Here is a 12,572-nt window from a genome sequence, read left to right as displayed (position 1 = left end):
AAACATGTTGCTTGTGGGAGTGTGGAGAAACTCAAAGCTAGGTTTGTGGCAAGAGGTTTCAGTCAAAAGGAAGGTATAGATTATGATAAAACTTTCGCTCCGGTGGCTAAATACACTTCTATTAGAACCATCATTGCAATAGTTGTGGTTAAAAGATGGAAGTTACATTGAATGGATGTATAAACAGCCTTCCTTAATGGTGATATTGATGAAGAAGTTTGATATGCTTGACCAAGGTAAGTATGCACTAGACATTCTCAAGAAGTTTGGTATGCTTGACTGTAAACCAAATGTGACTCCTATGGAGGCCAACCTGAAAAAACTTCAAGAAGTTGTTGATAATTCAGAATTGATTGATTGTACACCTTATAGGCAGTTGATTGATTCTCTCATGTACCTTGTCAACACAAGGCCTAACATGTGCTATGTTGTTAACACTTTGAGTCAGTTTATGAATGAGCCAAGGAAATTTCATCTCATTGCAGCCAAACATATTCTAAGATATGTCAGGTCTTGTTCTACTGATTTTCAACTTCATGGGTTCATCGATTCTGATTGGGCTAGATGCATTGTGGACAAAAAGAGTACCTCAGGTTTATGTTTCAGTCTTGGATCTGCTATGATTTCTTAGTGTACCAGAAAGAAAATATGTGTTGCTGAAAGCACAACTAAAGCTGAATATGTGGCAGCTTATACAGCAGCCCAAGAGGCTGTATGGCTTTGAAAACTTCTTAGTGGATTATTTGGAATATCTTTTGAACCCACAATAATTTTTGTGATAATTAGAGCTGCATAAGATAAGATAAGATAAGAGAAATTTATTAATGTCCAACGAGAGACTACAAGGTTCTATAGGACTAAGAAACTTAAAAGACAAAAGGCCACCCACTACAAGACACCAAATGGTGTTTGGGAAAGAGAGCAAACAAGTAAAGCCAGAAATAAAAGAGATACAAGAAGCAAGGAGCAAACAAATGAGGCAAGGACTAAGGGTCCTTCCTCGGTGAAAAGAAGCCAAGCACTGAAGGGTAAAGGCTAGGACGAGAAAGGGCCCTAGCACACCGCTGAGAAGTACTGAGAGGGTGTCACTGACAAGTATAGCCATTGCAAGGCCTAACAACTCTGGAGTGACTGGTGGTGGTGTCACTAGGAGGCCGCACGCGTTGAGACAAAGGGGAGAAGAAAGTTGTAATGAGCTGAGTCAAAGCCACCCTCTAGGCAAAACGAATCTGTAACATATGGTCATGGAACTACATAGTCTCTCTAAGGTACAGAGCAAGGCATATCTGGCCCATAAAGTTGAATAAGGCCTCAAGGGAACTGCACTCTCTAAATAAGTAATAGAATCTCCCATGAATCTCGTAATAGATGGGACAGTAAAAGATGAAATGGATCTCCGTCTCGGTCATGCCCAAAGAACACAAGTGACACATACTATCCTCTCTATCAATGAGGTGATCTATCTGAATACAAAGCCGGTGGGAGCCAACCCTGAAGGAGACCAGAGAGATATGTAAGGCATGACACCAATGCCAAGACAAGTAGGTAGGGGGCACAATAATACCATCCTAGATGACAAGGAAGTGCTCAACATAGAAGGCTATCTTCAGACGCAGCCCACCGACGAGGTTACACCATGTCATACTGATATACTATATGTAAATGTCAAGTCTAATGTGCCCGTTCAACTCCTATCATGAGGGGAGGAGGTGAGCAAGAGCATCCAGTGAGAATTGGAAGGGGGGAGGTGGTCAATATTGATCCCAATCAAGCTCAGCAATGAAGAAGCCTGTGCAAACCAGCAACGAGCCCAAGAGGTTGGGTCAAAGACCGCCACACTAACCGAAGAGCAATAGGCCAAATACGAGTATCTATGTTGGTTGTTCGCAAGGGCCGCAAAACCACAGAGACAGTGATCAGAACAAATTGAAAATGGCAGCCAACCTAAAGGGTTTGACCCAAACTCAGCCAGAATAATACTATGGGGAGTGAGTCGATGGCATCTAATAATACACCGGAGTAACAAGGTCTGGACGCGCTCGATGGAGGCATAGTCTGAATCAAGAAGGGAAGGCCCCCAAACCACCAAGCCATAGAGAACCGTCAGTCTAACCAAAGAATCCAGGAGGGACAGCTTGGACTGAGTGTCCCAGAAGTGGTATTTAAAGCACTGCATCTCGAGCATGGCAAGCGAGCCCATACCCTTACTAACTCTCGACTAGAGAGCGAGTTCAAACTGAAGCGAGGTCCAGAGAACTTAAGCCCAAGATACACATAGAACATGGCGATCTCGATCTCGTGACCCTAGAAGTAAAAGCGGAGATGAGAGCTCTTCAAACAATTGAAGATCATGACCTAAGTCTTACCCAGATTCACAAAGGGCTGGTGCAAGTCACAAGAGGAGGCCAACCATTGAGAAGCCTCTGAAGGCTCTCTGGAGAGAAGGCCAAAAGGATCACGTCATCGGCAAACAAGAGAATGGAAATCAGAACCAATTGCAGGTAGCAACCATCTGTAAGGAGTGAATGGACTCTAAGAAAGGTCTCCAACTCATCAATGTAGACACCAAATAGGACGGGGGAAAGAGGGGAACCTTGTTTCACCCCAATAGTACTCTGAATCGGGACTGAGAAACCATCCGGCACCCTAAATCTACCAGTAACACTCTTGAATAACCTCATAATGGTTGTCAATAGAATCTCGATATCTCGATATCTCACAGTCCCTAGAAAAGGGCCACCTATAGGATAGTATCAAAGGCTTTACAAAAGTCCACGAAGCAACAATAGACTTTTGCAAAGCAGTGGCAAGCCTCCTCAATGATGGCCCACAAAGTCAAAATGTGATCCATAGCCTGATAGTTAGCACGAAAACCAGCTTGGCCCCTGGCTCTACAATCTCTCCTATCAAGCTCCATGGAAAGAATAATGTTCAAAGTTGTAGCATAGAGCTTGGCAAAGGTGTGCCCAATCATGATAGTTCTATAGTTACCAAGGTCCGATGCCGAGCCGGTCTTGAGGATCAGATAAGTGATGTGTCTCTACCAAGAAACAAGGAAACTGGCACAAACAGCTCTATTAAAGAGCGCAAGAATAAAGGAAACCAAGATTGGGGCATCGAGCTTAAGGAGCTCAGCCTAAAAACCCTCATCGTCAATAGCCTTATTGGAACTCAAGAATCTGATGGCCTCACAAATGACGGACGGGGTAAAGAGGTGGCAACTGGGAGGTGGGATGAGGAGGAGAGGAGGTTGGCCAAGGATATCATAAAGAGTGGAAGCATGGTCGATAAGGGAGCGGAGATCCATAGTGAAAGGCGGGGGGGCAGCAGGGGAACAAGGTACGCATAAAGATTTCTAAAAATTGTGTCTTCCATAACAAGTCCAAACATATAGAAGTAAGTATCATTATTTAAGGGACATGGTACTACAAAAGGTTGTGGAGCTGAAATACATAAGCATCGATGAACAAACTGTTGATATTCTCACCAAGCCTTTATCAAAGGTGAAGTTTTCTCACTTTAGAGATAAGCTAGTTATGATCAATCTTGAGTCTTAAATGGAACTCAGTCCTATTTGTGTGTTTATGTTAATAAAATTGCAAGACTCGGCTATGATAACTCTTTCACTCTGCGAAGTGAACATCGTGTTGAGCAAGTCCATGATGACATCACGTGAGAGATTCTGTGATGAAAATTGGATGTCATATTAAGAGATTCCATGACAGTTCACATTGAGAGAATCCGTGATTTAAGGCTTAACTATGATTCTTACAAGATTATCATGTTGAGTGATTCCATGATTACTAATGGTGAATGAATTATCCTATCAAATCATGTGTAAAATCTGCTTGGATTGTCATGTAGAGAATAACCATGACTACTCAGTTGATTTCATATTTGTTAAGAGGGAGTGTTGAATTTAATAGCTTCATATGAAATACATTGCTACAAATCAATGCATTCGTGTGTACATATTTCATTTTCTCTAAAAGAGTATTTAATTATAAGTATGTGAACTTTACCAGTAACATTTGTTTGGCGGAGAAATATTGTCTTTAGATCAAATTGTGTGTCTACAGATGTAAGCAGAATGCTCATTATCTGGAGCAAATTTCTGGGTTCATGCGTGGGTCTTATTCTTCATCGTGGGTAGTATATTTCAAACAATGATTTATAAATGCCATCGGACGTGTTTTCTACTTCATACAACCATTCTTATTATTAACTGACGGGACTGCGGTTTATCTACATCTTCCATGATGCGTGACGTGGAAACACATATGGCTGATGTGTGACGTGGAAAAACTTATGGCATCGTTTTCTTGCCAAGAACTGTATTGCATGGAAAAGCAGTTGTAAAACCAAAAACCAACTAATCTGGAGTGTCTTCAATGGAGTCTAGATTGATTGGGTCGTATCTCATTGGCGTGCAGAAATATGTGATTCAGTTAGATGTTATTTCTGCTCAATACAGACATGAAATTTATCATTTTGATTCTCTGCATATGATTAACTATCATGTGTCCATTTCTTAGTTCTGAAATACACAAAGAAACATCTTCAGTTTGGAATTGCTATAGGCTCTGATCGAACTTGATTTCTGATAATTCTTCTTACAGAGTAAACATTTAATATCTGTTTATTGTACTTCTGTAGACCATACTCGTCTTATTTGAGAATATTTGATTGAGTATTTGTAATATTTGTAATGCATCGATTGTATTGAGAAATCAATCAATCTCTCTATATTGAGAAATCAATCCATCTCTCTGCATAGGATTCAGAAAGTCCTGAAGTTCAAGCTCTCTAATTTTGTTTGAAATTAATAAAATATGTACATTTTGTGGGGCGGGGTTGTTTCCCTCCACCAAGAGGGTTTTTCCCAGGATAATCTTTCGTTTAGTTTTCTTTGCTAGCTATTCCTGGTTCATTTCTAACAGTTTATACTTAAAAAGGTCTAGTTATTCATCTTAATAGAGTTAAATAAATCAGGATTACCATAGTAATTCATCTTCAATTGAACTTCAGAAAATAAGCTAGTCTGCAGAAGTGACAATCCAAAAACATCTGCAACTGAACTTGTGGGAAATATGGGAAACTAAACAAAAAGCCAGCTATAAAAGGTTTTGAAAACTTTGGGTTTCTGGTTTTGATTATTAAACATAGATCAACAGAATAGATGATAAACCCTAGATTTGGGCAATCTGGAAATTGAAACCCTAAAACTTAACATGAAAATTGCGACAAGCCATTAAGGAGAACAACAAATCGGAAATAGAATTATGTCTATGTGATGGAATTGGATAGGCAAGTGATGTGTACGTTGTTCTACAATGCTTGTTTATTTACTTTCATATGGATGCTTTGGAAAACATGAAGTCAGTGATATTATGTTTTATGCTCATTTGACAACCTTAGACTTGATTTTTTTTAATTGAGTTTTGTTGAGCATCATTTGGAGTCATAAGAAAGTCTTGGTGTGATCTAGTTTTTAGGTTGGACACTAAGATTTGTTCTTTGGGTCACCTGTGGGAGTTGATATTACCTACTAACAATTTATTATAGGCCAGTTAAAATGCTGTGACTCAAAATCTAGGAAAAAGTCTGATGTAAGGATGGCCCACCGTTTCGAGAAAAATTCTGAAGTCAAGTTCAAAATTGGACCTTCGGGTTGATTGTGAGTCACTCAAAATCAAACCCACAAGCTGCAAGTTCAATTCCTCCTTTGAAACTCAAGTCTGAAACAGCTTAGGTTTTAGTCAAAAAAATTAAGTGTGTCATAAGACAAGTACTTCCGTTGGATAAATGATTGAAATCTATATACGAAGTAAGATTGGAAGCTCATCCAACTTTCCACATAGACAAACTTTTATACTTTGACGTTTGGTGAATTTTTTACAACATTGTACGATAGGAAGTTTGCTTACTTTTGTAAGCTGACCGAAGTTTGGGTGCAAGCCCTCACAAATTTAACGGAATAAAAACTCCTTATACCTCGACATAAATTAAAGGTAGGGTAAAATTATAAAATATTTTTTTTGCATTGCTCCTAATTAAGTTCATTCGAAGAGGCACTTCTGAATAATTTGAGCCAAATACAAGAATAATCTTCATGTCTGAAACATAACATGATTTGCATTTTGAGTAAAAAAAGATAATTTTTTAAAAGGCAAGAATTTCGAAATTGATTTGGCCCTGATAAGCATATCTCCCTTAGAAGGTAAGTTTTGTAAGCACAGCTTACACAAGGTAACGATTTGTTGAAATCGCGAGGCACAAAATTCTTTAGAGTACAGTGGAAGAGACTCCCGCTCCTATTTTTCCTAAGAGACCAGATACTACAGCTGAATAACACGCTTACAACATTTCAAAGAGTCGATATTCTTAATTACCGTTAATAAATTTATAATGGGCGAAATTTTATGGCAATATCCATGTCCACTCGGTATTAAACTGCAGCAACTATATCTTTCTCCCTTCTGTTATCACACTGCAACAACTCTTCCAGTTGCTAGAAAAACAGAAAATATATACGACTATGAAACTGTAAAAGGCTCTTAAATTTTCTGAGACAATCCAGTCTTTTTATTTTCAATTAAAGTTTTACAAGGTAAAATAACGTGTTTTGAAATGTTATTCATACCCACGCAGTCAAATACATATGAAAATGGTGAAAATTTTGGAACGCTTCAATTGAACTATGCATACATGTAAGAGTATAGATTGCTGCCCAAATCATAAAGGATAACAAGGTCAGAGTGGGGAAAGGCTTACCAAGCAACAGATTCTCACGAAGAGCCCGAATTGAGCTACACTCGATTAGCCTGAAACTACATATTGCTGTTTAGAGAGCTAAGCAACAACTGCATCTCCCTAAATACCATTCCCGCTCTCTTCTTTCCCAGTGTCGCTGAAAGCCCTAGCACGCCATAAGTTCAATTTACATTTATTGGACTCCCGAAACGGACAGAATCCCGGGGTTTATATGCTAAAAATTGAAAGAATGTGGATATATTAAAAGCTTATTATTGAATTGCAGTTTTAAGTGCTCTGTCGCTGGAGGTGAATTTACGGGTGGAGTTTTTTATGATTTTTTGGCACTCCATTCTCGAAAAGGAATGGTTTTTATATTTAGTACTGTAGGAATGATCGCGTTCATGAAGGTGAAATTATCTTGTCATTATGTTGGTATTATTATAAGCCAAATATGTATTAGTGGTTGTGTTTAAATTTGGGATTATTTTGTAAATGTGGAGTAGAGAAGAAAAAACATACAATAAAGTTGGAGGAACTAAGGTAATTGTACTTATAAAATGGGAACAAATAACAAAGAAATAGTGATGTATAGTTGTAAATTAAAGATGAAGTTAAAATTTGATTCATGTATCATATAAACTGTGAATATTTTGTAAATGAGGGGTGTACAAGGAGAAACATATGACAATACAAATTAGATAATTATGTTGAAACTGAAACATCTCAATAATTTATAAAAGCACCTTTACATTCATAGAAGTTTAGCGAATAATGATACATGCAATCTAGCCAAGTATTGATTTAAATTCAAACTCTGAAAATTCTATTGATAATACATTTAAATCTGAATAACTAGGAGGTAAGCACTTATGAATGAAAGGAAAAAAATTGAAGGAAATGAGAGTGAGTTAAACTCGTTATTCACAAATTTTATGGATATGATGTATAAAAGGATGATGCATATTAGTCATATAGAACTATTGCAATCACCTAACATGGTTAACTTATTTGTGGGCACAAAAACACAAGGATTTGAACATGTTATTTGGCAAGAATCACATGTTTAATTTGATTGTTGTTGTTCCAAGATTGTCATGTTGTAGAAGTCTCATTTTAATACCTAATATAAAGAAATGATGTAGAAGTGGGCATTCATGGGATTTAAACTCTCAGTGGTTCATCTTTAGTCTTGGGCATGGAGGATAGATTGTTCAACTTACTTTTAACTCTTATTTTTGGAGTATGAAATGCCATAAAACTTGGGTGTGCTAGGAACAACTATATACGAAATCATATAATCAGTGTCTTAGTTTACAAGTACAAATATTATTGTTATGTGGAGCCTAGTTAGACTCAAAGGTTAATTTTTCCCTAATTCATTAAGTGTGATTTCCCCCTAATTTATCTACGAGGGTTTGGGGGCAACACCCCCAAGACAAGGTCAAGGGGCAATGCCCATTATGGGGTCCTGGTGTAGAGCCTTTTAAAATTGTAAAAGGCATTGGGAGCTATTTTATATTGGTCAGAATATTCTAGCCCTAATTTTTTAAGCACCAAAAAACTTGTGTAAAATAGCATAGGGTTAGGGATTTCATAACGTATGATGAGATTGTAGCTTCTTGCGAAGGTATTGAGCTACAAGGGATTGCATATTGTAATTAGGTTGTAATCACTAGATAATAAGAATATTGGACTTGTTATTTGGGGGACACAACCTAGGGATTAGGTGAACCACACTAAATCTTTGTGTCTTGTGTTCTCTTTTATGTGATTTATTATTTTTCTGATATTGGTTATATTTGCATGTAATTGTTATTTTTGTCTCATTAATCCTTACAAGTGGTATCAAAGTGAGGTTGTTCTAGTTATCCTCTGCAAGAAAGTCTCACTGAGTGGGAACAATGGCAAACAGGTAAGTTGAAAGTTGAGAAGTTTAATGGGAAGAACTTTCACTTATGGAAAACGCAAATGGAGAACTATCTTTATCAAAAGGATTTATAGTGGTCATTGTAAGGAAATGTTGAGAAAGAGGCAAGCATGACAGATGAAGACTAGGATATTCTAGATAGAAAAGCACTTGAAAGCATCTATTTATGTCTGGCACAATCGATGGCATTTAATATTACAAAAGCAAACGACAGAAGAGTTGATGCAAACCCTAACAAAGTTGTACGAAAAGCATTCCACTTCAAATAAGGTATTTCTCATGAAGCATTTATTTAATATGAAGATGGTAGAAGGTGGATTTGTTGTTGATCATTTAAATGAGTTCAGTATGGTTATCAATTAGTTATCTTTTGTAAATGTCAATTTTGATGAAGAAATTAGGGTTCTATTGATTTTGTGTTCCTTGCCTGAAAGTTGGAATGGCTTGGTAATGGTCATAAGTAATTTTGTTTCTTGTTCTAATACCCTAAAATTTGATGATGTGGTTAGTGTCATTTCGAGTGAGGAAATTTGTAGGAAAAGCTCAGGTGCATCTACATCAAGAAGTGTCTTGAATGCACAAAGCAGAGGCAAAACAAATGAAAGAGGAAATAATTATGGAAATTGTGAGAAATCAAGAAGAAAATCAAAGGGAAAGAGGTCTCAATATAGAGGACCAAGAGATTGTTGGTATCGTGAGAAACTAGGATACGAAAAGAAATATTGTTGGAGTTGAAATAACAATGAAGAAGACAAACAAGAAGGAAACAAGGAGGTAAATTTGGTAAGTAATAAATCTAAAGAGGATGATTTGCTTCTTTGCTTAGAAAATATTGATGATTCATGGGTTTTTAATTCAAGGGCTTCAATTTGTGCTACACCTCATAAAGGTTATTTTGTTGATTATGTCCTAGGGGATTTTGGGCTTGTTTATATGGGAGATAATGAATCCTGACAGATTGTTGGAAAGGGAGAATTAAGATTAAGTTGCAAAATGGGAATCATTGGCTAACAAGAGGTAAGACATTTTCCAAGGTTAGGTAGAAATTTTTATTTTGTCAGGGCAACTAGGTGATGAGGGTTGCACAGTTACTTTTAATGATAAAAAATGGAAGGTTTCAAAAGGTTCCTTAGCAGTAGCAAAAGGTGGGAAAGTAAGCACCTTATATCTTTGTATAGATCATAATGTTCCTTCTAGTTCAATTATTTCAAAGAAAAATGATTGTTTAGGAATAGTTCTTGCAGTTGAGCAAGGAGAACAATTAGTTGTTGGAGATTATGGAACAACACTATGGCACAACAGACTTGGGCACATGAGTGAGAAAGATATGAAATTACTTCATTCAAAGAAAGTTTTTCCATGTCTAAAATGCATCAATATGGATTTTTGTGAAAGTTGTGTGTATGGAAAGAAAAATAGAGTTAGTTTTGTGAAGAGTGGGAAGGAAAATAAAAATGAGAAGTTAAAGCTTGTCCATATAGATGTATAGGGACCATCTCAAGTATCTCTCCTTAGTGGCTTTCATTATTATGTTACATTCACAATTATGCAACTAGAAAAGTATGGGTTTATTTTCTTAGACGTAAATATGATGTATTTGTAACTTGTAAGAATGGAAGTGCTTGGTTGAAAATGAGTTTGGTTAAAGGTTAAAATGTCTTAGATCTAATAATGGTAGTGAGTATTGCAACAATGAGTTTGAAGATTATTGTTCCACTAATGGTATTCATAGACTAAAAATTGTTCCAAGGACTCCACGAGAAAAATAAAGTGGTTGAATGCATGAACAAGACAATAATGGAGCATGCAAGGAGTACGAGGTTGCATGTTGGGCTCCCTTAAACATGTGGATAAAGATGGTCAATGTAATGCCTACCCCTAGTTGACTTTTCTCAACGTATTGTTGGATTATTTTAGGCTTATTTTATGTTTATGTTTATGATCATCGGTACTTGGTTACTAAATTAGATTAAATGTACTTCATACTCAATTGTTTTGTGTTGAGTTATTTAGTTATTTTAGGTATTTTAGGACTATTTCAATGATGATATATATGTTCATTTAGTGACTTTCAGTGATTTCATGATGTTAGTTAGAGGAATGATTTATATGCAGTTTCTATATTACCACATACTTGCATGTGTATGGTGTACTTGTTTGTTTTACTTTATGATTGACGTTCCTGATATGGTCGAGAGAGGGGGTCGTAGTCACCCGATAGTCGGGATCTACATGATGTCCCACTCCCCACCATTACTTTTTTAGTTTAGATTATATGTGTATGTACAGACATGGATTTTATGTAGATTGCAGGTACCAGGTATCGACTTCCCTAAATTGCCAAGATGAGGGTACCCTATCGCAGTATCTCAATGGTATAAGTGGCGAGATAATTCTTGAGTTTGAATCCTAACCCTAAGCCAATTGTCCTAGAAAGTAGGACAAGTATCTAAGTTGTTTACTGTCTGAATTTGTCAAGTGATGTGAATTTGTGATTTTGACCCTGGAGTTTGATTTTGTTCTTTATCTTTAGTTGGGTTTTCGTATTTGGTTTTGTGAGTCTGTGATGATTTTCTATTATAATTAAATCAAATTAAAAGATAATCTAATGATTTGATTTAATAGAAAATTTATAAAGAAAATTCAAAATTTAATAATATTTAATTAATTAAAAAATTAATTAAATAAAAAAATTAATTTAAAGATATAGTTAAAGTTCTAATTTTGACATGATCATATTTATTTCATGTAATAATTAGGAGTTTCATTTTTATAATAAACTCTAAATATTATTATTATTTAAGTTAATAAATATTTTATCAAAAATGTCTCGGGAATTAATTAAAGAGAGAAAGAAATTGATTTAATAAAGTTTATTTTAATTAAATTTCAAAAGTTTGTGCATGAAATTAAAATAAGAAGGAAAAGGGATTTCACGTGATTGCACAATTGAAGCCTTAATTTGGGGAAAAACACTTTATTAGGAACTTAAAGTTCATTTCTCCACACAGAGGTTTCGAGGAGCTGATTTTCGAGAAGAGGGTTTTCGAAAGAAAAAGAAAATTCTTGCATGTTTTGTGCGTTCATCATTTTAGCTGCAGATCCAGGTAGGATCTTGTGGGTTTGCGTAGTAGTTACTTGTTCTTTGAAATTTTTATCTTCTTTGTGTCTTCTTATGAATCAATTTTTAGAATTTCAATTGGGTTGAAACCTTTGTTGCAAATTTCATTATTCCTTGTTTCGAAATCACCTATATATGAATTGAGAATTAAAAACCCACATTTTGTAAAATTTTAGCAGGTTTCCATTTTGAGAAAGTTTTCATTTTTAGCAGGTTTTCATTTTTAGAAAATTTTCATTTTTAGCAGGTTTCTATTTTTCGAAAGTTTCTATTTTTAGCAGGTTTCTATTTTTTTGGAAAGTTTCCATTTTTAGTAGGTTTCTATTTTTGGAAAGTTTCCATTTTAGCATGTTTCCATTTTTTGAAAGTTTTTGTTTTTAGCAAGTTTCCATTTTTAGTGGGTTTCCATTTTTGAAAAGTTTATATTTTTAACAAGTTTCCATTTTTTGAATGTTTCTATTTTTAGTAGGTTTTCGTTTCGGGAAAGTTTTCAAGTTTAATAAATTTAAAATTATTTTGGTAATAATTGATAATTATTATTACTATTAATTTTAATAAGTATTGTTAAAAAAATTAATTTAATTATTTGAAAATTTGATTTATTACTTTATTATTTAAATATAATTTTAAAGTAAATTGAAAATCAAAAAAAATATTGGGATAATTAATGTTTTTTTATAAGCTTGGATGTGTTTATATAGTTCAGATATATGAAAATGATTTGTAATACTAGAGAAATTTTATTATTCGAAAAGCTTAGTAATTATA

At 35.4% G+C, this 12,572-nt stretch overlaps 1 protein-coding gene across 1 annotated transcript in view; it reads right to left on the bottom strand.

Annotated features, from left to right (window-relative positions):
• LOC149543294 (histone deacetylase 15-like) overlaps positions 1-7,099 on the bottom strand; it is a 54,011-nt gene extending 46,912 nt beyond the window's left edge. The window contains exon 1 of the mRNA XM_089798131.1: positions 6,775-7,099. The gene's annotated coding sequence lies outside the window, so the exon portion shown is untranslated. The remainder of the gene's footprint in view (positions 1-6,774) is intronic.
• Between the last annotated feature and the right edge of the window lie 5,473 nt (positions 7,100-12,572).

Source organism: Cupressus sempervirens, chromosome 8 (assembly GCF_028749045.1).
Source record: "Cupressus sempervirens isolate cs-2001-9-10 chromosome 8, ASM2874904v1, whole genome shotgun sequence".
In the NCBI taxonomy this organism is placed as follows: Eukaryota; Viridiplantae; Streptophyta; class Pinopsida; order Cupressales; family Cupressaceae; genus Cupressus; species Cupressus sempervirens.
Note: the sequence above shows the minus strand (reverse complement) of the source record. Positions and strands in the feature narration are given on the sequence as shown.